Raw genomic sequence first — 23,997 nt, forward strand, 5'->3', positions numbered from 1 at the left:
TTTGTTTTGCTAAATGCACAGGTCATGTGATCCTGTTGTTTGCATTCACTCAGCTTTTCAACTAAGAGCTCAAATTTTACTACATTATCTATCAACAAAGATATAGGTAATCTCCAAGCACTTGACCCTACTCAGTTTGGATTTGTCAAAGGGAGATCATGCTTGTTAAACCTGCTGGACATCTTTGAGACAGTCACCAAGGCCCTGGATGAGGGGAAATCTGTGCATACAACCTACCTAGACATAGACAAGTCTTTTTACACCATCCTCCACTCAGCCATCATTGATAAACTCACACAGCTAGGTATCAACCCTTATATCATTAGATGGGTCGCTAACTGGCTTATTGATAGAACACATATAGTCAAAATAGGGGAATCCACCTCCAACAGCAGACCTTTAAGCAGTGGTGTTCTGCAGGGATCAGTCCTGGGACCTCTACTGTTTGGAATTTGTTTCTTCAAAGTACAAGCTAAAACTAAACGTCTGTGGCTGACAAAGTTTGCTGATGACTGCATACTGGGAGCGGTCATAGAATCTCCAACAATATCAACATCCTACAACAGGGTCTTACACAAACAAATGATTGGTGCCAAAGTCATAGCCTTAAATTGAATGCAAACAAAATTTATTATCATCCCTTTCAGTAAGTGCGATGTTCTTGCTAACTACCACATCAATAACAACACCCGAAGTACGCATTCAGTAGTGAGAGACCTGGGCACATAGGTTGACCACAGCCTTAGCTTTGATCACCATGAATCCACAGTCGTAAGAAGGACATTCTATATTGCTCATCTCATAAGTAAGGGCATTGCATCCAGAAAAAAGAAGTTATAACCTCTCTGTACTCTTCTCTCATCAGGCCAATAACTGAGAACAACTCCCCTTTTGTTATGTACCTTTCCAAGCACCTGCAGAAATTGGAGAGACCACAAAGGTTCCTCACAAGGAAAATTTAAAGTCTCCAGTATCTGTACTATGTGGATCATATGAAAGCACTGTCACCTTATTCTGTTTCATACAGAAATACTCAGAGGATATCTATGCCTTTTATACAAGGCAATCTCTGACCCTGCTTTATTGGAAATGCTGCATATCCATAAGTCAAATGGTGCATAGGTTTCTCGTTTTAAAGTCCTTAACCTAGCACACCTTTGGAATGGACTCCCACTTCATGTCAAACAGAGCACCTCATTGTCCCTCTTCAAATGCAATTTGGACGATTGGAAGGGTAATGGTAACTTCACCCTGGGGGTTTCACCAGTGTCCCTCTCAGACAGGGGGAGTTGGTGCTGATTGTTGAAATAAGGGTAGAACTTGGCTAACCTTGTAAAGGTCTTGGCCATTAGCCAACTAACTTCCTGTGATCCTATTTGGAGAGGGGTATTTGCACATCAGGAATGCTAACAGCTTCCTGTGTGTGCTCCTTTCATTTACAGTCTTTTGTTGATGGTGAGGTTTCATCACTTTCTGTAAAGCTTATGGAACCAGTGGAAGTTTACTGTAGATTTTTGTTTGTATGTAAATAGTTCATTTTTTCACATTCACACACACACACACACACACACACACACACACACACACACACACACACACACACACACACACACACATTTATTTGGTTTACTGCTGATGGAAACTGCTACATTGTATGATAAGGCCCCTTTCAGTTGCCACACATTATTTATTTGGTTTACTGCTGATGGAAACTGCTACATTGTATGATAAGGCCCCTTTCAGTTGCCACACATTATTTATTTGGTTTACTGCTGATGGAAACTGCTACATTGTATGATAAGGCTCCTTTCAGTTGCCATCTGTTCATTATACCACGGATAGATATTTAGACAGGCTGAGTCCTGAAAAAGCAAAAAAAGTCTTTCTGCTGGTAATCCCTTTACCAGGCATTTAGACAACATATGAATTCCTTCCTACTAATAGAATAGTTAGCCTATTATCTTATTTTCCTTCTATTTTTCTATTAGTTAGGGTAAATTTAGAAAGCCTTCCGCAAGGCACTCCATAGTTATTTATCTTAGTATATTACCTGTATTTCTCTGTTATGTACCTACAGCAAATAAAATACATAAGCCTGATACACAGCAGCCTCAACAGCACAAAGAAACTTCACCAGCTGCATATAATAAGCCATCTAACATACCATCCAAGAATGGTGCACATAGGAGTTGAGACTTCTTGGACCACCCACCACTTATTAAAATGTCTTAATAATAGGTTACCCCATTGTGAGAAATAACAAGCATGTAACTCTCTAGGCTGAACAAGGAAACGATGCTGAAATATCTCACAGGTACAAGGCTATAACAAGTTACTGTATCACTCAAATTGCTTAACTCTAGGTACACAAATGACATGGATGTTGTTCATGTGGGTGTGAATAACCTGATGGCACACATTTTTTGATTGCATGAAGAGAAACATGGTACAGCTGTCTTTTTTTTTAATTTCTCCAAATCTTTTGGGTTTCTAATACTATGACAGGAATGGACCCCATTCATAAGTCAAAGTATGATTAAAGTTCATGAAATTAATATTGTTTCAATCTTTGATGTCAGCCAGAAGTGCTCTTCACAGCGTCCGCAGTGTGCTCAGTAATGACTCCTCCTACAATTCGTTCTGAGTTACATGTATTGGTAACATATCTAAATACAATTGTAGATTCTTTTTCATAAAATCTGTTGCTCCCTCTACTATTGAAACTGTTTGAGTATCTTTCTTCCATATTGCTTTTATTTCTGTCTGAAAATCCTGATATTTTATGACTTTGTGTCTCTCTGTACACAAGACACTGTAGTCACTGCCTGTAGCAAATTCAATGATCAATGCTACTTTCGTCTTCGTTTCATGGACAACTATAATTGGTTTTCTCACATCTGTCTTTTGAACTTTTACATCTTTTCTATCTTTTGAACTTTTATGTTTTACATTTATTCAATTGCACACTCATGGAACAAACTTCCATGGTCCCTTTACTCCACTACCAAAAGTAGTGAATTCAAAAAGAAACTAAAACTTCATTTCCAGCATGCATGGATCTGTACTTTTCAGGAAATTACCTAATGAATTTTTCTTCTCTCAATTAACATATCTGCCTGGTATTTGCTATCTAAACTGTCTACATATGTTATTGTCTCTGCAGTTGGTACCAATGCTATTAAATGCAATAAAAATAATTTTAGTTTGAGCTTCAACAAATGCACCAAAATAAACCACAAAAATTCTGGTCAGGCATTAATAAACTCCTATACCCTGGTCATTCAGTCACACCCGTCCCTTTAGGCTCTCATCACAATAACCCTACTCAAATACCCAATACCTTTAACACTTTTTTTACAGAGACTATTCAATCTCTTGCTAATCAGCTATCCCCTGATACATCATCATCAACCACCTCCATCAATAATGCACCCCCTTCATTTTACTTTCAACCTGTTCCTACATCCATTGTCTGTACCATCTTACATAAGCTTAAACCTACCACCCTCTCTGCAGACCTATTACCTGCAGAATACCTGCAAAAAGCTGCAAAAGCCATAGCCTTCCCAGTTTCCATCCTGACTAATAGAACTATTACAGAATGAACTATCTCATCAATCTGGAAAATCTCACATTATCCCCTTGCATAAGGGAGGCAACTCCAATGAATTATCAAATTGTAGACTTATAGCCATAATATCACCACTGGGAAAGATCATGGAGAAATGCATTCATAAGCAGCTGTTAAACCATCTAATAGAAAACAATTTACTAGCCAACTGCCAGCATGGTTTTAGACCATTTCATAGCACCACCTCTGCTCTTTTATCGTTCACAGATTGTATTAATAAGAATCGTAACAAAGACACGTTATCCTCAGCCCTCATTATTGATCTTTCAAAAGCCTTCGATATGGTCAACCACCACTTACTCATTAATATTCTCACGATATGGTAACCACCACTTACTCATTAATATTCTCATGATATGGTAACCACCACTTACTCATTAATATTCTCATGATATGGTTAACCACCACTTACTCATTAATATTCTCACGATATGGTAACCACCACATACTCAGTAATATTCTCACGATATGGTTAACCACCACTTACTCATTAATATTCTCACGATAGGGTTAACCACCACTTACTCATTAATATTCTCACGATATGGTTAACCACCACTTACTCATTAATATTCTCATGATATGGTTAACCACCACTTACTCATTAATATTCTCATGATATGGTTAACCACCACTTACTCATTAATATTCTCACGATATGGTCAACCACCACTTACTCATTAATATTCTCATGATATGGTTAACCACCACTTACTCAATAATATTCTCACGATATGGTCAACCACCACTTACTCAATAACATTCTCACTATATAGTCAACCACCACTGACTCATTAATATTCTCACGATATGGTTAATCACCACTTACTCATTAATATTCTCATGATAGGGTTAACCACCACTTACTCATTAATATTCTCATGATATGGTTAACCACCACTTACACATTAATATTCTCACGATATGGTTAACCACCACTTACTCATTAATATTCTCACGATATGGTTAACCACCACTTACTCATTAATATTCTCACGATATGGTTAACCGCCACTTACTCATTAATATTCTCACGATATAGTTACCCACCACTTACTCATTAATATTCTCATGATAGGGTTAACCACCACTTACTCATTAATATTCTCATGATATGGTCAACCACCACTTACTCATTAATATTCTCACGATATGGTTAACCACCATTTACTCATTAATATTCTCAGGATATGGTTAACCACCACTTACTCATTAATATTCTCACAATATGGTTAACCACCATTTACTCATTAATATTATCACGATATGGTTAACCACCACTTACTCATTAATATTCTCATGATATGGTTAACCACCACTTACTCAATAATATTCTCACGATATGGTCAACCACCACTTACTCAATAACATTCTCACTATATGGTCAACCACCACTTACTCATTAATATTCTGACGATATGGTTAATCACCACTTACTCATTAATATTCTCATGATATGGTTAACCACCACTTACTCATTAATATTCTCATGATATGGTTAACCACCACTTACTCATTAATATTCTCACGATATGGTTAACCACCACTTACTCATTAATATTCTCACGATATGGTCAACCACCACTTACTCATTAATATTCTCACCATATGGTTAACCACCACTTAATCATTAATATTCTCACCATATGGTTTACCACCACTTACTCATTAATATACTCAAAAACCTGTCTCTAGACACACTGGCTATTCAATGGTTCCAATCATACCTAGATAACAGGCAGCAGGCTGTCCTATGGGAGAACAACTTATCCTCCCAATTGCCCTTGGGGTCCCTCAAGGCTCCATTCCTGCATTAGATCCTGATTAACATGAGGTTCTTGGTGTTTTCTGTACTTTTAACTCTATTTGTGCGTTTTCCACATTTCTTGCTTTCTCTTCTGATCCTTCGCCTTATTTTCTTTCTTTTGTTTTTTTGGCACATTTAGTTGCTGCCTGATTTTTATATAATTCTGGTTTGATTTCCATTCCCACTTGAATATGCTTCTGCCTGTTTCTTGGGAAGTCATCTTAGATTTATTCTTCTTATGTTTCAAAACTTTCACTATGTTTGGGTCTTGTGAAGTCAGCAGATATCTATGTAATTGCAGATCAATTTCAAGGAGGCCCCTTCTTCCTTCGGAATGTGGAATATATATAATCTTGGTATGCACCGATTTTTATAAATCGTATCATGAGCATGAAGCATCCTTCTTGTTTTCCTATCTAATCTATGCAACACCTTTTGGGGTAAATCAGTCACTCCAAAACTGTTAAGTTTGGACAGGAAGAGCAAATTGTTTTATAGCTTGAATTTTGTTCCTAGATGTCAACGGTGTTTTCAGGATTAATTTAAGTCTTCTAAAATATTCTTAAGTTTTGTTCACATTTGTTCATGTTTTATTGTTGATACTTTATCAGTTCCCAAATATTTATGCACTCCTTCTTACTCAAGTTCTTTTATATCACATTCTTGTTCCAAACTGACGTTTTCCTGGTGTTGCAGTTTTCCTTTTTTTAAAGGTTGCTTTATCAAGACCAAATGACATTCCTGTATCATCTGAAAACGTTTTGGTCACATGCAGTTGTGCTTTCAGTTCCTCATCTGATGAGCTATACAGTTTTAAATCATCCACAAAAAAAGATGAAAAGTCTATACTTTGTTGCTGTCTGGGAGCCAAATTATAGCCATGACCTAATCTGTTAAGTAGACATCTTGGGTTAAGGGCAAGGCAAAAGAGACATGGTGACAAAGAGTCACCCTGAAATATCCCCCTTTGGATTTATATCCCTGGAATAATAATTTGCCGTCTATTGTGGCTTAACTGCAAAGTGGTTTGCCACTGTTTCATGGTCACTGTGATGTAGTTTCAGTGTAAGGTGCATCGTATACAGTTTTAAGCACTCTTTTATCCATGAATGTAGGATGCTGTCAAATACTTTTTTGCAGTCAGTCCACGCCATACTTAGATTCTTCCCCATTTTACAGTTTCCACTATGTCTTTAACAACAAATGATCCTTTGTTCCATGTGTCTCTATTTACATAAAAAATAAATATACTTCAAGGCTGGTCAGACAGGACAATACACTTGAGCTGATCCATACCACTTCCTTGCAAGCTATAGGTCCCCCTCTATGGCCCAGGAAACCCATACCATATATTCAAACTGAGTAGAAACACTAACCATCCTATCCAATACCATATTCATGAGTTACTTTAATTACTCCACTATTAATTGGGAATCCTATATAACACCAAAGATACATGCACAGAGATTCCTGGATTTTGTAAACACAAACTCCCTGGACCAGATAGTCAATACATCAACCAGGGGTGGTCCTCACTAATATGGGAGACTGCTGCACACCCCCTACTGTAATGCCTTTCTTGGTAAGGTCAGACCACAAAATGGCCTGCTTTGAAGTAAAAATAAAACATGGACCCCCAGCTAAACCTGGAATATTCAGGAACTATTCTAAGGGTAACCTCATGCTATTAAGTGAGAATTTGGCAAAATTTCAAGCCCCCATAAACCCTAAGAACACTCCTGCCTATGCAGAACTGTTCACAGAAACCCTGCACAAGCATGTTAATAGCTGCATATAGGCAGCTGTACCCACCAGGAAGAAGTAAATAACTAACTCCAAAAACAAGCCCCCCCAAAGACTCCCTATGCTGTGGAATAAAATCCTGGTATATGTGAGGCAGAGCACCTCGCTGGCCTTGTTCAAGAGAAATCTTGACCAATGGATGGGAGATCGCAGATATACCCCAGGGATTACCTCAGTGTCACTGCTCGACAGAGGCACAGCAAAATAATGGGTATAGTTCCCCATACTAAAGGGGTGGCTTAAGCCACAAAACTATGGGCTAGGCTTGTAAATGCCCTCGGGCAGATAGCCTAGTATGAACCTATGAACCTATAATCACAAAATCAGTTGGCTGTATAACAGAAGGAAGAAACTCATGGCAAAAACTAGGAGATGCATCACCCAGCTGGATAAAAGCACTCTCATCAAATTAGACAAACAACTCAGAGGACAAATAAAGTCTACCAAAGCCAAATTTGAGGTAAGTTTGACCTCACAGGCCAAGGACAACAACAAAGCATTCTTTAGCTATGTCTGCAACCTCAGAGACAATATACAGTTGTGTGCAGAGCTCATTGTAAATAGAGCCACCTATACTGAGCCAGAAAATGTAGCAAACCTCCTGTCTGATAAATTCAGCTCCAACTTTACCCCTCTCTCCCCCTCTACCTTCCCTCAGGAAATATCAAATATAACTCCCCCCTACTATCACTAGGGAACAAGTCCTTAATGCTCTCTCTAAGACCAAGAACACTGCATCAATGGGCCCAGACAGTATTCCAGAGTATCTTCTAAATAACATGAAACATGACCTATCAGGGCCTCTGTAATCACTATTTAACTGTAGCCTCCAAACAGGCTTCGTGCCTCACGAATGGGGAAAGGCAACAGTCATCCCTCTGCATGAAGGTGAGCCATCTACAGACCCTGGAAACTACAGACCCATAAGTCTCACTAGTCTTATATGTAAAGCCCTGGAAAGAATTATCATGGAAATGATCAATAGAGATATAGTAAACGTCCAGACACTCGACACAACCCAGTTTGGTTTCGTCAAGGGCAGATCATGCGTACTCAACCTGGTGGACTTCTTCGAGAATGTCACCAAAGTAATGGATGAGGGCAAATTCAGTCACACTGCCTACCTTGACATGGCCAAGACATTTGACACAATACCCCACTCGGGTATTGTTGACAAACTCAAGAGGTTAGGTACAAAACCGTATGTCACCCGGTGGATAGCCAACTGGCTCACAGACAGGACCCAGAAAGTTAGAATTGGGGGAGTCCACCTCTACAAAGAGGCCAGTATCAAGTGGAGTTCCTCAGGGATCAGTCCTTGGACCACTCCTTTTTGGCATTTACTTCTCAGAAGTCAAGGTCAATGTTAGTGGTCTCTGGCTGACTAAATTTACAAATTATTGCAAATTAGGGGCTGCCATTGAATCTCACACTGACACAAATGTTCTCCAGGAGAGGCTGACACAGGGAAACTGGTGTCAGAGCCATGGACTAAAACTAAATGCCAACACATGCATAATATTTCCTTTGGGAAGTCATCCATCCCTGATAACTATCACATTGACAACACACCCTTTAGAGTTGACCCAGTAGTCAGGGACACACATAGAGAGTAATCTAGCCTTTGATCATCATGTGTCTACTGTGCTGAGGAAATCATTCTGTGTTGCGCAACTTATAAACAAAGGTATGGCATCTATGTCCAAGGAAGTCATTGTTCCACTGTATTCAACATTCATCAGACCCACCATTGAGTGCAATGCCCCCTTTGGTATATGTACCTAACCAGGCATATCCAACAATTGGAATGTCCACAGAGGTTTCTCACTAAAAGAATACAGGGCGTAAGTAATATGTCCTATGCAGACCACCTCAAGGCCGTATTGAGGGGAGATCTGTGCCTGGCATATCGGGCATTGTCAGTCCCCACTCTGCTGGATCTCCTGCATATCCACAAAACAAACAGCACCAGAATTACCCATTCTAAACACTTAAACCTTGCCTGTGATATGAATAGGACCTGCTGGAGCGATAGGTATGTATCCCAGAGCCTACCACATCTATGGAACAGGGTCCCCATCCATGTGAAGCAGAGTTCCTCCCTAACCCAATTCAAGTGCAACTTCGACAATTGGATGGAAAACCAGAAATTCATCCCTGGTTTGGCACCTATGTCTCTAATGGACAGAGGTAACCTATAAATGGTTCATCTCCCAGGCCCATGCTTACACTGTCAAGGGTATCAGAACTTTTGGGATTTGGGATGCATGGCTAGGCTTAAAAAGGCCCTTAGCTTAGTAAACACCTATGAACCTATGACCTTCTTGTATTGCCCTTTTGTTCTGTTGCCATAATTGAGTTTTCTTCTAAATGACTATAAACAGTGTATAGTTTATACGTCGTCAGAAGGCAAGTTATTGGTCTACAATTTTTAGGGTAGCTTGTAGGTTTACTCTTAAGTAGGAAAATTGTTTTTCCTGTTGTTAGCAAGGTTGTTGTCTTTTCGGGCTACACATATAAATAATTCTTACTCATGGCTAAATCTTCATGCAAAGATGTTAATTCAGTTAACCAGAAGTTAGGTACTGCATCTGGGCCTGGGAGATGATTAGAGGTTTTTATTAACTTTGTTTCGATCTGTCAGGCTGTTACTTCATCCCATTTCATATCCTGTACCTTTGAACTTCTTATTCTTTCTTTTACTTCTTCTATCCACTTAGCATATCTGTTGTGTTCCACAGGATCTTCATAAATATTTCTCCAAAATGTATATATTTCTTCTTTTTTAGTGGATGTTTAATTCCTTTACCTTGTTTCCCAATTCTCTATAAAACTTTTTGGGTCATCACTAAATTGCTTATTTTATATTTTTTCTTTATATTTATCTGTGTATCTTCTAATTTTTTTTGCCTGTGCTGATATTTTTACTTTATTATATCTTGCTGAACTCCATTTGTGCCTGACGGAGAGTACTTTTTAAACAGTCTGAATTACAGCGCTACACAAGTATATTTTCGTACTGTATGTAATCAGTGTTTCTTATCAGCACTGCACTGATTGTATTTATTTGCTTATCAGTACTGCATTCTTTTTATTTATTTGTGTAACAGTTCTGCACTAGTTTACTGCACTTTTATTTATTTGTTTGACTGAGTTATTTACTTTTCTCTCTCCATTTATATAATTGCTAATCTGTGGTTGAATTTTTGTATAGTTTGTGGCTTTTGCTGTTACCCGCTCCTACTGTAAATTTGATAAGTGACACTCCTCCCAGTCCCATCTCATTAGCTCATTCTACCTAATACAGAGATCATTTGGGAAGGTCAAACCCCCTTAGTTCCTTAACCTTCAATTTTCTTCTGTTCCTCCTCTCTCCCTTTCCACTTTACTAACAAAAAAAAAGAAAAAAAAAACACTTTATTCAGCTTCTTTTACTGTATTTGTGTTTCCTCCTCCTGCTCCATTACTTCATCCTGCTTTTTCTGCTACTTGCTGCGGCTTGTTCCTTATAGTGTTCAATTGCATCTTTTCTGTTGCATTTGTTACTGCTTGTTTATAGCCTATTTAAATTGTAAGTGTTAGTCTAAGCCTCTTAGTTTTGGTTTAAGCACTTGGGCTTTAGGCCTACCCCTTAGCTCTCCCTGGCCTTCTCTCTCACATTCTGAAAATATGGATGGACAATTTCCTATAGTTTCTCCTGCCAGTCTGGTTGATATGGGCATCCTGAGGCAGTGTAGCAACTGCCTCATGTACATGGACAACCATCTACTACTACCACCTAGGAACACAGTTTGTGAGAAATGCAATTACATTAGGAACCTAGAGTCCAAGCTGTCTCCCTCACAAGCCAGTATATCTGGCACTGAGATGGTTGTCAACACAATCACTACACCTCAACCACTACCCACACCTATACAACACACACCCACATATGTGGAGGTCCTTAACAAAAACATACCCAAACAAAGGAGACCTCTGAGGCAAAAACACACACGATCACCACAGCCCTCCACACCATATACCATGCATAGTTCATGCACCTGTGTCTCACAACCACTAAGGCTTAATTATAAACCCAACATATTGGTCATAGGAGACTCCATTGTGAGACACACAGATGTGCCTCTCACCAGGCTGGATAAGGAGAAAGTCATGGTTAGTTGTCTGTCAGGGGCCAGAATCTGCCATATCACACACGCACTCAAGTCTCTCAACAACAGGTACTGTTGTGACTCTGTCATAGTTCGTGTTGGTGTGAATAACTTGAGATGTACCTCCCTGGACAATATGAAGAGAGACATGATTGAACTTGCTGAATATGTGTCCCAGGCAGGTATGTCCCTAGCCTTAAGCAGCATTCTACCATCACCCAGAATGATGCCTGAATAAAAACAGAAAATGATTAACTTTAACGATTGTCTTAGTTTCTGGTGTCATTCCAGGGGGATCCAGTACCTGACAGCCTGGGAAGATATGATCGACAGACCATGATGCTTTGCCAGGCATGGCCTGCATGTGTCTCACCTGGGCTTCAGGATTCTGGCAAAGGCTCTTGCCTCTCCTATAGTGCCTTTTTTAGGAAAAGTGATGAGGTTAAGACTACCAACATTCAAATTTCAATAAAACACAAATTAAAGGTCGTGCTGCTAAAGACTAGGCATCTAAACATGAAACTGCACTCACTGCAAGCGTTCCTAACCCTGCAAAATGCTGACATCTGTGCAGTCACAGAAACCTGGTTCAAAGCTGCAGAGACCACTCCAGTCTTACTTGGTTACTCATACTATCATACATTCAGACCCCAGACTGTGGGTAGTAAAGCCAAATGAGGTGGAGTTTCAATATACATTAAAGACGTACACACCTCCAGGCTGGTCAAACATTATGATGCACAGGAGCTACTCCAGGTGCAGTTAACTATTGACAAGACGCCTATACAAATCATAGCTAGCTACTGGCCCCTAAATCTAACGCATGTTGCCCAAACTGCCTATCTAGACCTCTTTGAATCTATCAAGATTCAACCCTTTACTCTGATTCTGGGTAACTTTAACTACTCAAACATAGACTTGAAGAACTAATCTTGCAAGAACACAAATGCCCAGAGATTCCTTGATTTTTGTCAATGCAAATGCTTTGGAACAGCTAGTCAGTACCCCCACAAGAGGTGATAATAGCTTGGACTTGGTATTAACTGACATGAGTAACCACTGCAGCATCCCTGCAGTACCATCCTCCCTTGTAAGATCCGACCATAAAGCGGTAATGTTTGAAGTCACTATCTCCCAGGACCCCCGCCTCTAGCTAGGGTAAGTCAAAAAAACTTCTCCAAAGCCTCCTGAGGGTCACCCCCCTCCCCCCCTGTAGGAACTGGCACCAGTATCCAAAACTATACCAAATTACAATACGAACATTTATATAGATGCATGGAATCAGGAATACCTGACAGGACTAAATCATCCTCTGCAAGGAAGAGTAAACCTGTCTGGTGGACATCTGCAATAAATAAATTCTATAACAAAAGAAAAAAAATTGCTGACCAGGACCAAGAAGGAGCAGGTGCACAATTAGAAGCAATCTCTCCTTAGCCTAAACAAGCAAATAAGAGCACTAGCGAAATCCTCCAAAGCAAACTTCGAGTCCAAATTGGCCACATCTACTAGAGACAATCATAAGACCTTCTTCACATATGTCCGTAATCTCAAAGATAGCACCCAGGTCTGGTCAGAACTGGTGGTCAAGGACACCGCATATACAAATGCCGTAGATATAGGAAACTTGCTGGCTAACAGATTCAGTGAAAATTTCACCACTCTGTCCCCCCATCAGTAAATCAGGACATCCCCAGCACCTGCCCCCTACCCTTATCTCTAGAAAACAATTCATCACTGCTCTCTCAAAGGCAAAAAATACAGCCTCCATGGGACCTGATAACATCCCAGGCTGCATCCTACATGAACTCAGGCAGGAACTTGCAGCACCATTAAGCACCATTGTCATCCAAAGCTTGAGTACTGGTTTTGTCCCAGCTGAATGGAGGACAGCCACTGTCATCCCTTTGCACAAAGGTGGAACAGCCACTGATCCAGGAAAATATAGACCCTTCAGCCTAACTAGCCTAATCTGCAAGGCCATGGAATGGATTATCATGGACCTCATTAACAAGGACATTGGCAACCTCCAAACACTTGATCCCACACAGTTTGGCTTTGTCAAGGAGAGGTCATGTCTGTTAAATTTGGTCATCTTTTTTGAGACAGTCACCGAAGCCATGGGTGAGGGGAAGACAGTGCACACAGCCTACCATGACCTGGCCAAAGTCTTTGACACTATTCCCCACTCGGGTATAATAGATAAACTCTCTCAACTAGGCATCAATCTGTATGTTACCAGGTGGGTAGCCAACTGGCTCACTGATAGAACCCACATAGTCAAAATTGGGGAAGCCACCTCAAGCAGTAGACCATATTGAGTGGCATACCCCAGGGTTCGATCTTGGGGCCTCTGTTATTTGGAATATACTTTTCTAAGGTACAGAGCAAAACCAGTGGGCTATGGTTGACCAAGGTTGCAGATGACTGCAAGCTGGGAGCTGTCATCAATTCCCCTAGTGACATGGACATCCTAAATGAGGGTTTCACCCAAACAAATGACTGGTGCCAGAAACAAGGCCTCAAGATGAATACAAAAAAATGCATCATCATCTCCTTTGGGGAGAAAGATATCCCCACAAATTATCACAGTTAATAGCAATGTTCTAAGCACGCAGTTAGTCGTGAGGGATTTGGGAACACAGATTGATAGCAGCCTAACTTTTGACCACCATGTTGCTTTCATTGTACGGAAAGCTTTCTACATGGCCCACTGCATAAGTAAGGGTATCTCATCCAGTGACAAAACGGTCATAACATCCCTGTATTCTTCCCTTATAAGGCCAATTATTGAGTACAATGCTCCATTCGGTATGTACCTCTCAAAGCACATGTAGCAGCTGGAGAGACCACAGAGGTTCCTCATCAGGAGAATTCAGGGCCTCAAAAGTCTACCATACACAGATAGCCTAAAAGGCCTATCCCTCTACTCTGTTTAATACGTACTCCTCAGAGGTGACCTCTATTTGACATACAAAATTATCTTGGACTCCACCTTGATGGGACTGCTACATATCCGCAAGTCAAGCTCCACTGGAGTAACCCGCACACGTGGCTTCAACCTTGTTTGTGACATTAATAGGACTTGCTGGTGGGACAGATTTGTACCCCAGAGACTCCCCCATCTATGGAATAGACTTCCTCTCCACGTTAAGCAGAGTACCTCTTTACTCCCTTTTAAACCCAATCTGGATAACCAGATGGGAAATAGGAAAATACATCCCTGGGATTCCACCGGTGTCCCTGCTGGACAGGGACATTGGATGCTGATTTGTCTATGCATGGGCTAAACTCTTTTCTGGGCTTATAAGGGCCTCAGGGCCAATAGCCTAGTAACTTCCTATGATCCTATGATAGTGCATGATAAATCCTGATCTGTAATAATACTATGAAAAACAAATGAACTAAAAAAATCAAACAACTGAAGAAATTGTAAAAGACACACAACCAGGAGCCAAAACACGTATTGTAAGCACTTTTGAGCAGGACAAATACATGAACTTCTTCAGACAAGAAACAATTACATTTCCAATAATTTAAATACCCTGCACTCAAATCCCATGACAGTGAATATAAAATCAAGTACATGCCCCCCTCCCAAGTCCTTAAATATACACAAAATATATATCTATAAAAAATATACACATTAATATATATATATATATATATATATATATATATATATATATATATATATATATAAAATAACATAAATACAAAACAAATATACTCATCATCTGTCCAAACTTTTCAGTTTTAACAAACAATGGATAGAACACAAATTGTTCAAGCCAGGATAATTATATGCATTTAACCTGACAAAAGTTCCTGCCTATCCAGTTTTGAAACTAAAGGACCACCCCTAACATCATGAACCACCTGATCTGTAACTCTAAATTTAAAGGAGTGACCTGGGTTCAGTAAAACATTCTTTGCTAAGGTGTTCAAAGCCTTCCCTTTATTACCTTTATAAATATGTTCATAAACCTGCTCTCTAAACCTGCGTTTCATTTTTCCCATGTAAAAGCCTTCATATGCCTGGCACTTAGCTAAGTAAATAACAGCTTTGGAATTACAGTTAAATATACTCTTAGTGGTGAATTTCCTATTCCCTATTGAAGAATTTTGACAAATCACACTTAAACATACCCAGGTGCCTAACACTAGGTGTACTTTTCCTTTCTAAAATACATTTCAATTTAGAGCCCCTCTTAAAAATGAATTTGGGTTGGCCATGATTGGAAATGTAACTGTTTCTTGTCTGAAGAATTTTATGTATTTGTCCTGAACGAAAGTGCTTACAACATTAGTGTTTTGGCTCCGGGTCGTGTGTCTTTTACAATTTCTTCCATTATAATATCACGCATTGCTTTTATTACTTCTGTCTTTCTGAGGGTTTTTGTTCTGTTCCCTGTTCAATATTCTTCTGACAGTGACACTTCTTGTCTTAATTGTTTTATAGTTTTCTCTATTTAACATTTCCATGATGGTATTCAAGTTCTCCCATTTAGTTCCCTTACCACCCTGTGCTCGTCTGGTAGAATTTTACCTGCTATTAATTTAGCTGCACAGTTATATATTCTGTTTACTTCTGTTGTACCACGTGGATCTCTATGGACAATCCTAATTACTGTGTTCATTTGTTTTATCAAACTTTTGACTTTTTGGGCTTTATTGACCTTCTGCAGTCTGTCTTTCACTGATCTTAAGATGTCTGTCTATCTCTATACAAATCAAACAACTCTTCTGTTGTCTCATTTTCTTCTAAACTGAGGGCACATTCTTGGTTTTCCATTTCCTGTAGGCATTCTGTAGAAAGTTCATTAGTATCTTCCTGTGGCACATTCTCTTTAATTTTATCATGTGCCATCCGTTGCCCTGTCATATGGGAACTCACTGGCCTATCACTCCTCAGCATTGAATGCATCTGAATATGCATATGATGGTGATACATAACTAATCATCCTACCTTTTGTCACAGTATAAATTGAATATATCTGACTTGTTTAACTGGTCAGATTTTGGTGTCATTCCAAGGATATCACATATGTGCTAAGTTTGACAGTTGGTGCATAGGTTTAAGGCTCTGAGTTGCTCTGTGGTTCAGGGTTTGAGTCCCTCAGCCCTCATTTGCCTACTGTGTGACTTTGAGCAAGTCACTTAACCATGCATTAAGCCCTGGTCTCCCATGAAAAGGGACTGTATATCTGCTGGGCTTACCTGGTTAACAAAAGGGTATTATATGCTTGCCTGGAAGTAGATGGTGAACAGTCACTGCCTCAGGACCGACAAAGACCTAACTACTTTGCAAGGGATGGCCTGCATCTATATCCTGCAGGTTTTGTATATTGACAGTTTTTATGCCTCCAACGTGCTTTTTCAAGCAACAGTATTCTGCTCCAAATACCAACTCAGCCAAACCAAGTCAGGAAATTATAAAAGTAATCCAGCTCAAAACTTGAAGCCTCAGAAAATACCCTTCCTAGACAAATTCATGACCTACGAAAGTACTGGCATCTGCATTACCATATTTTCAAAATAAACAAAGAAACTAAAAATAAAAATAAACTTGGAGGACAACCAAGAGACTCTCACTACAAAACAAATTTAATGAAGTGCTTTTCGTCCAGGTTCCTACCCAGACTTCATCAGATACACAATACAAACAATTGTTCAGTTTAAATATCCCTCCAGTAGTCACTTGACAACCTTGTTCCCCTTTAAAAACATAAAAGAGTATAATTTTGATATAAGATACATTCAAAAACAAAAATAATTACTTAATATACATTCACTCAATTGCTTTTAATCTATCTAAAATATTTATAAAATATATCTCTAAAAATATTTCTAAATAAACTAATATTTACAAGTGTATATAACTTCATACCCTATCTTTCTACATTTTTCAGTTTCAGTAAACAGGTTATGGAACACAAATCATTTAAACCTGGATAACTGTGTTATAACTTCATGCCCTATCTTTCTAGATTTTTCAATTTCAGTAAATAGGTTATGGAACACAAATTGTTTAAGCCTGGATAACTGTGTGCATTCACCCGCAACTGCCAAATTAATTCTAACTTTTCTAATAATAAATTAGAAGGGCCCCCTCTGGGATTATGAGTGACATGATCAATCGTTTTGAACCTGAAATGGTGGTTTGCGTTGTTAATAATATGTCTTGCTAGAGCATTCTCAGGTTTTTTTTCTTCATGATGTTATACAAATGCTTATACACCTGATCTCTAAGCCTACGCTCAGTCTTCCCAATATAAAAGGCATGACACCCTTGACAGCTGGCAAGATAAGCTGTCATTTTGGAATTGCAATTCAACTTCTTAGCCATATTGAATTTAATACTGTTAATCATGAAGCTAGCCCCTATATCCATATGTTTACATTGGGGGCACGGTTCATATTTAAACATCCCTGGATTCCGTACAGGTTTGATGACTGTATGTTCTAACATGTTTTTGAAATGACATCCTCTACAGAAAACACACCTTAGTTTTTATTCTATATTTTTTCTAATGTTGGCATCATCTAATAGTAAGTTCCAGTTCTTAAGCATTGCTTTCAAAGCATATGCATCCATAGAAAATGGAGTAAAAAAAGCTCACGCTAAAATTTGTTACTAAAATGTTATAATTACCAACATCTATAGGTTCGGGATTTACCAAACTATTTAACCCCACAGTAGATGAAGTTCACCTATGAGCCCTTAAGATAGGTTTAAAATGGTCTCTGGATCTCTTACAGGTAACCTCTACTATGAGACTATCCAGTAAATCCTCTGGATAACCTCGCTTAAGAAACATACGCTTTAGGGTGACTAATTCGGTAGTAAAATCTATGTCTAAAGAAACCATTCTTGCTGCTCTTACAACTGACCACTTTTGATGAAATGGGTGTAAACTAGAACAGTGAGGAAAGCTATTATAATGGGTATTCTTCCTAAATATTTTTGCTAAATATTTATTCTGATCTTTTCTGAGTTCTACATCCAAATATAAGATTTTTTCATGACTGAAGATATATGTAAAAAGCAAAAATTCGGTTGTATTATTACAGTATGTCATGAAATCTATGGCAGAGAGTTCTTCACCTATAAATATAATAGGTTCATAGGTTGGTACTAGGCTATCGGCCCTAGGGCCTATACAAGCCTAGCCATAACAATTCCCTGGCTATTACTTCCCTGGTCCCCTGTCTAACAGGGCAATTGACGTGATCCCTGAGGTGAATTTCCTGTCTCCCATCCAATCGTCAAGGTTTTTTTTGAAGAGGGCCAAAGAGGCGCTCAGCTTGACATGTATGGGCAGTCTGTTCCAGATTATGGGGAGTCTCTGAGTCAGGAACCTATCCCTCCAGCATGTTTTGTTCATTGTAATGACCAGGTTTAGATCCCTGGAGCATGTGGCTCTGAGGGATTGGGATTTCTTTAAGTGTAGCGTGTCCAACAGCTCCGGTAATCTGGTAATGGATCTGATAATGAGCACATCATCTAGATAACGGGTGTAAAAACTGATTTTTTTCTGAATACAAGTTATCTTTAAAAATGTACTCATTTTCCCACTGGGCCATAACCAGGTTCGCAAAACTTCCCCCACATGGGGAACCCATGGCAACCCCACCTTTTTGAAGGTAATAGTCACCATTATAGTAAAGGTAATTGTATATAAGGATTATCTCAAGTAATTCAACTACCAAATCAGTTTCTTGGGTGGAAGCTCCTTTTCTAATCAATAATTGTTAAACCCAATCAATGCCTATAGTGTGGGGAATCGATGTGTATAAGTCTTTCACATCGATGGTTAAAAAATTACCCTCCCTCACATATTCCAAATTATTAATACTTTGTAAAAAACTCCAAGAATCTTTACAGATATGTTTTTCTTTAACAAGGAATTTCTTTAGGATGTTATCAACTACTTTTGCACTAGCATATGTGATGGAATTACTTCCATCCACTACCGGTCTTAAAGATGGGTAGGTTAGGTCTTTATGAACTTTTGGTATGCCAAATATAGTTGGTAGTAATGGAGCTGGCATACAAGTAATTGTACGAACTCAATTCAATCCTAGCATCAGTTAATAAATCATTCAAATAAGATTTTATATGCTGGTAAGCCTGGTTTACTTCATTAAGAGAACTTGACCCGTACGTTGGGGGAACTAAAATAGCTCTCATTCTTCTATCATAGTCTTCTGGATCCATAAAGACCAGGCTCCCACCCTTATCAGGCTTCATTACTCTCACAGGTGCCATCTATAAGTTATTAGAAAAGGTCCCACTGTTCTTTATTCAAATTATAACTTTTTAAAATTGTTGTTATTATTATTATTATTACAAAGTGCCCGCATGTCATTTTCACATACTTTTTCAAATAACAGCAACAGATGTAGTGGGGGATTAAAAGTGCTAGACAGTTTATATTCACAATTTAAGATGTTACATTCACCCAATAAAAGATTTAAATTCAATTTTCATATGAAAAGTTTCAAATCCACTATAATGTGTGCTATGTCAGCTTTTCATGTTGGTACAAACGTTAAACCTTTGGCTAATACATCCACTAAAGTTGAATCAACAAAGAATGTAGAATAATTAAATACATTAAAATCACATTCTGTGTTCTGAACAATAGTATATAGGGTGTACCAATACTTTCATTAATACTGATATTTCCCATATTTATATTGTCCTGGACCGACCTGTTATGAACAAGGCTGAAAGAGCTGGAAAAAGTGTTAAAACTATCAACATATTCTGTCATTAAAGTCTGTGTAGTTACTTCAAAATCTTCTCCTGTAACTACCTCCACTTCCTGTTCTGTTTGCGATGACCAGCCTTGTACTGCTGGTTCTGATTGGAAAAGTTTGTCTTTTTTCCTCCTTGCACCTTGTTGAAAATTTGAATTGTAAGGGTTAAGTTCATGGGCATTTAAATGGTTTCCTTGATTCGACTGAGCCTGGTTCATGAGCCTTTCACTTTGTCTCACCGAGTTCTCTTCATTGTTGTGAAATCCTGTGTTACCAGATGACGTGTCTGAAGTAGAGGGTGGGACCATATTACTATCTGGCATACTATTGGTGGAACTGCTGGTACTATATCCATTTTGATTGGAATTCCACACTTGGAAAACTAGAGGATGTAGGTATGCCATACCCCTCTGATAATCCAATGTGTCACAATCCAGTTGTTTAGTTTTAGTCAACTTAAACTTATGTATTTGATTATCGATACTGTTAAAATTTCTGTTATAATCGTAACAGTATCTATTAGAGTCTACATCAGCCTTGATTTTATTGTCAGGGTTGGTCAACTCATTAACCAACCCATCTTTTAGACTTTAATAATGCTCAATCATTAAATGCAACAGTTCAAGCCCTTGTCGATCAAACAATTGTATCAGGGCTTGCTTCTAAGCCCTTTAGGGACAATCTTACGTTGAATGCACTCTTTAAAATATACAATTTCCAATTGCAGCTTTTTGAATTTAAACAATTTTTGATCAAAAAGTTTCAAGTTATCCACTATACATACTTGCTTTAAAAGAAAATTTGTTGCTGTAGTATTAATGTTAACGTCTAGTCCCACTGATGAAAAAAGCTAGTCATTTAAGTTAGGACTACGGTTCATTCCTAAACCTTCAGAAGAAGTACAAAGTAGTGGAGGGTTACTAACACCGCCATCATGTGCAGAAACACTACCTTGTTTATTAAGTAAAGGCTGGCTTCGTTCTGCTTGTCCGCCCCAGTGAGTATTATTTACTCCATGATTTACTTCAAACATACTGTCGTTCATCCTCACAGGAACAGGTAACAGTGGGAAAGTTGGTTTTATAGTCTCTATTACTCCGTGGAGTCCTATAAATTTTTTTCTGTCAAGTCATCCACTCGTTTGGATAAAAGAGATATATTTTGTATATATTTTAGATATATTAAAAGTAATTGAGTGAATGTATATTAAGTAATTATTTTTGTTTTTGAATGCATCTTATATCAAAATTATACTCTTATGTTTTTAAAGGGGAACGAGGTTGTCATGTGACTATTGAAGTGATATTTAAACTGAACAATTGTTTGTACTGTGTATCTGATGAAGTTTGGGTAGGAACCCAGATGAAAAGCGCTTCATTAAATTTGTTTTGTGGTGAGAGTCTCTTGGTTGTCCTCCAAGTTTATTTTTATCTGCATTATCATCACTGAAGCATGACTCCTGTGCAGTGATAATGTACCCCCCTACCAAAATTAAAAGTATTCCATTAATTCAGCCATTACTGAAGGTATGTCTTTTCCAGGTGGTGGTGTGTCCTTATTCTTTTGCAGGTTTATCACATCTAGACTTGTACAGCAAGATTCTGAGCTCATCCACATTCTCATAACTAGAAATAAGATCTCTTGCCATATCATACCAAATTATAAACCCCACTTCTCTGATGCCCACTACCCATGAGGCATATCCAAACAAGCTTGAGTCTGTCACCACTGAATGAAATGCTGTTATTTTGGGGGATTTCAGCTATCCATTTTTAAACCAGATGATATGCTCCAATACAGAAAATACAGACAAGTCTTCTTGCATATCATCAATATTAAACCAAGCTATGCACTGCCCTAAAAAAGGCCTCAGATTACTTGACTTGGTAATTTGAGATGAAACACTGCCATGCTCCACACATACAGCTATTTGTCAGATCTGATCACCATTTAATGACCTTCATGGTAAAGGACAAACAAAAATGCCCACAAAACTTGCTATCTTTAGGGATGTCTCTAAGACTAAGATAGTGAGCTGAAGGCCTGAAGTGGTTCAGTAGCTCCTGTCCTTGAATACCCAAGTAGCCAGGAGCACTGCACTTGCAGAAAGTTTCTGTTCTCATCTTAGTGACTGCATCAAGACATCTGTCCTAATCAGACAAATAGAATGCCAAGTTTACCAGGAAACCCCATGTTGGAACATCAGCTGTATGACAAAAGAAAAAATCCTCAATCGTATGGCTTAAATCTGTTCTAAGAAATTAAACAAAGAACTTTGGTTTGTTGCATTTCAGTTTGTTTCCAAGTATGAACTGAAAGCTACAGCCTCTAGCGGTAACAGCCACTGTCCTTCTTTAGCTGTTAGAAACTGCAAGGCAAATGACAGGGAATGTATTGTGCTGGAAAAACCAATCAGCTCCTGTGGACATAGTCAGCATATTGGCTGATAAGTTAAATTTAGTTCAACCCCTTCCCCTCATACAGGACATTGTACCTACACTTCAATGCTGAGGAAGCTTATAATGCTCTCTCAGACTTGAGCACTGGTTCAGGAGCCCTGAAAATGTACTGGGATGTTTCCTTGTCAATATGAAGTTTTGTTTCACTGAGGCCACTGATAATATACCAGGATGCCTCCTGAACAGCTTGAAACAATCTGTCAGGCCCACTAGAATCTCTATTCAACAGCAGCTGCCAGCCAGGCTTAATTCCTAGGGAATGGATGACTGCAATGGAAATCCCTCTACACAAATGCGGACCATCAACAGACACAAGGAATTACAGAGTCATAAGTTCATCTAGTCTTGTATGCAAAGCTATGAAAAGAATTATTGTGGACCTGATAAGCAAAGACATAGGAAATCTTCAAACACTGGATCCATCCCAGCTCATTTTTTGAAGGGCATGTCATGCCTACTAAACCTGGTGGGCCTCTTCAAGATCACTAGAGCATGGATAAGTGGAAAACAGTGCATACTGCCAACCACGACCTGGCAAAGATATTTGTCATGATACCTCACTCAGGTCTTATAGACAAACTTACAAATGTAGGCATAAATCCCCATGTCACTCAGTGGATAGCCAAATGGCTTGGGATAGAGCACTTGAAGTTAGAGTGGGGGAATCCATCTCCACCAAGAGGTGTGTTACTAGTAGTGTCTCACAGGACTCCATACTGGGACCTATTCTGTTCAGAATATACTTCTCTGAAGTCCAGGCAAAGGGAGAGGGCCTTAGGCTGACCCGATCTGCTGAAGACTGGAACCTGGGTTCAATCATTGAATTCTCCAAAGATATAGATATCCTCCAGAAAGGTCTGACACAAATCACTGCTGTCAAAACCATGGCCTAAAGCTCAATGCAAAAAAAAAAAAAAGCATAATTACACCTTTTGGAAAGACAAACATCCCTGCAATTAATAACATTGATAATACACCCTTAAGAGTAGACCCAGTCGTGAAAAACTTGGAAACTCAGATTGATGGTAACCTGAACTTTGATCATGATGTGTCCATGTTAGTGAGAAAATTCTTCCATGTCGCACAACTTACAAGTAAGGGTATGGCATTCAGTTCTGATAAGATTATAGTCCCAACATACTCGGCCTTCATTTAACCAGTAATTCAGAACTCTGTACGCTTCAGCATATACCTGATCAGGCATTTGCAATAGATGGGAGTGGCCACAAAGGTTACTCACTAAAAGAATACAGGATGTAAATAACGTGTCCTATATGAACTGGCTGAAATCCCTGTCTTTGTACTTAGTATCCTACAGACTACTGAGGGGCAATCTATGCATAACCAACAAGGCATTCTGTGATCCATCCCTGTTGAATC

The 23,997-nt window shown here is 38.8% G+C and overlaps 1 protein-coding gene across 1 annotated transcript in view; it reads left to right on the forward strand.

The window, feature by feature from the left end:
• LOC122797933 (zinc finger protein 271-like) overlaps positions 1 to 23,997 on the forward strand; it is a 347,850-nt gene that overhangs the window by 36,279 nt on the left and 287,574 nt on the right. The window lies entirely within an intron of this gene.

Source organism: Protopterus annectens, chromosome 3.part1 (genome assembly GCF_019279795.1).
Source record: "Protopterus annectens isolate FY-2018-M chromosome 3.part1, PAN1.0, whole genome shotgun sequence".
In the NCBI taxonomy this organism is placed as follows: domain Eukaryota; kingdom Metazoa; phylum Chordata; order Ceratodontiformes; family Protopteridae; genus Protopterus; species Protopterus annectens.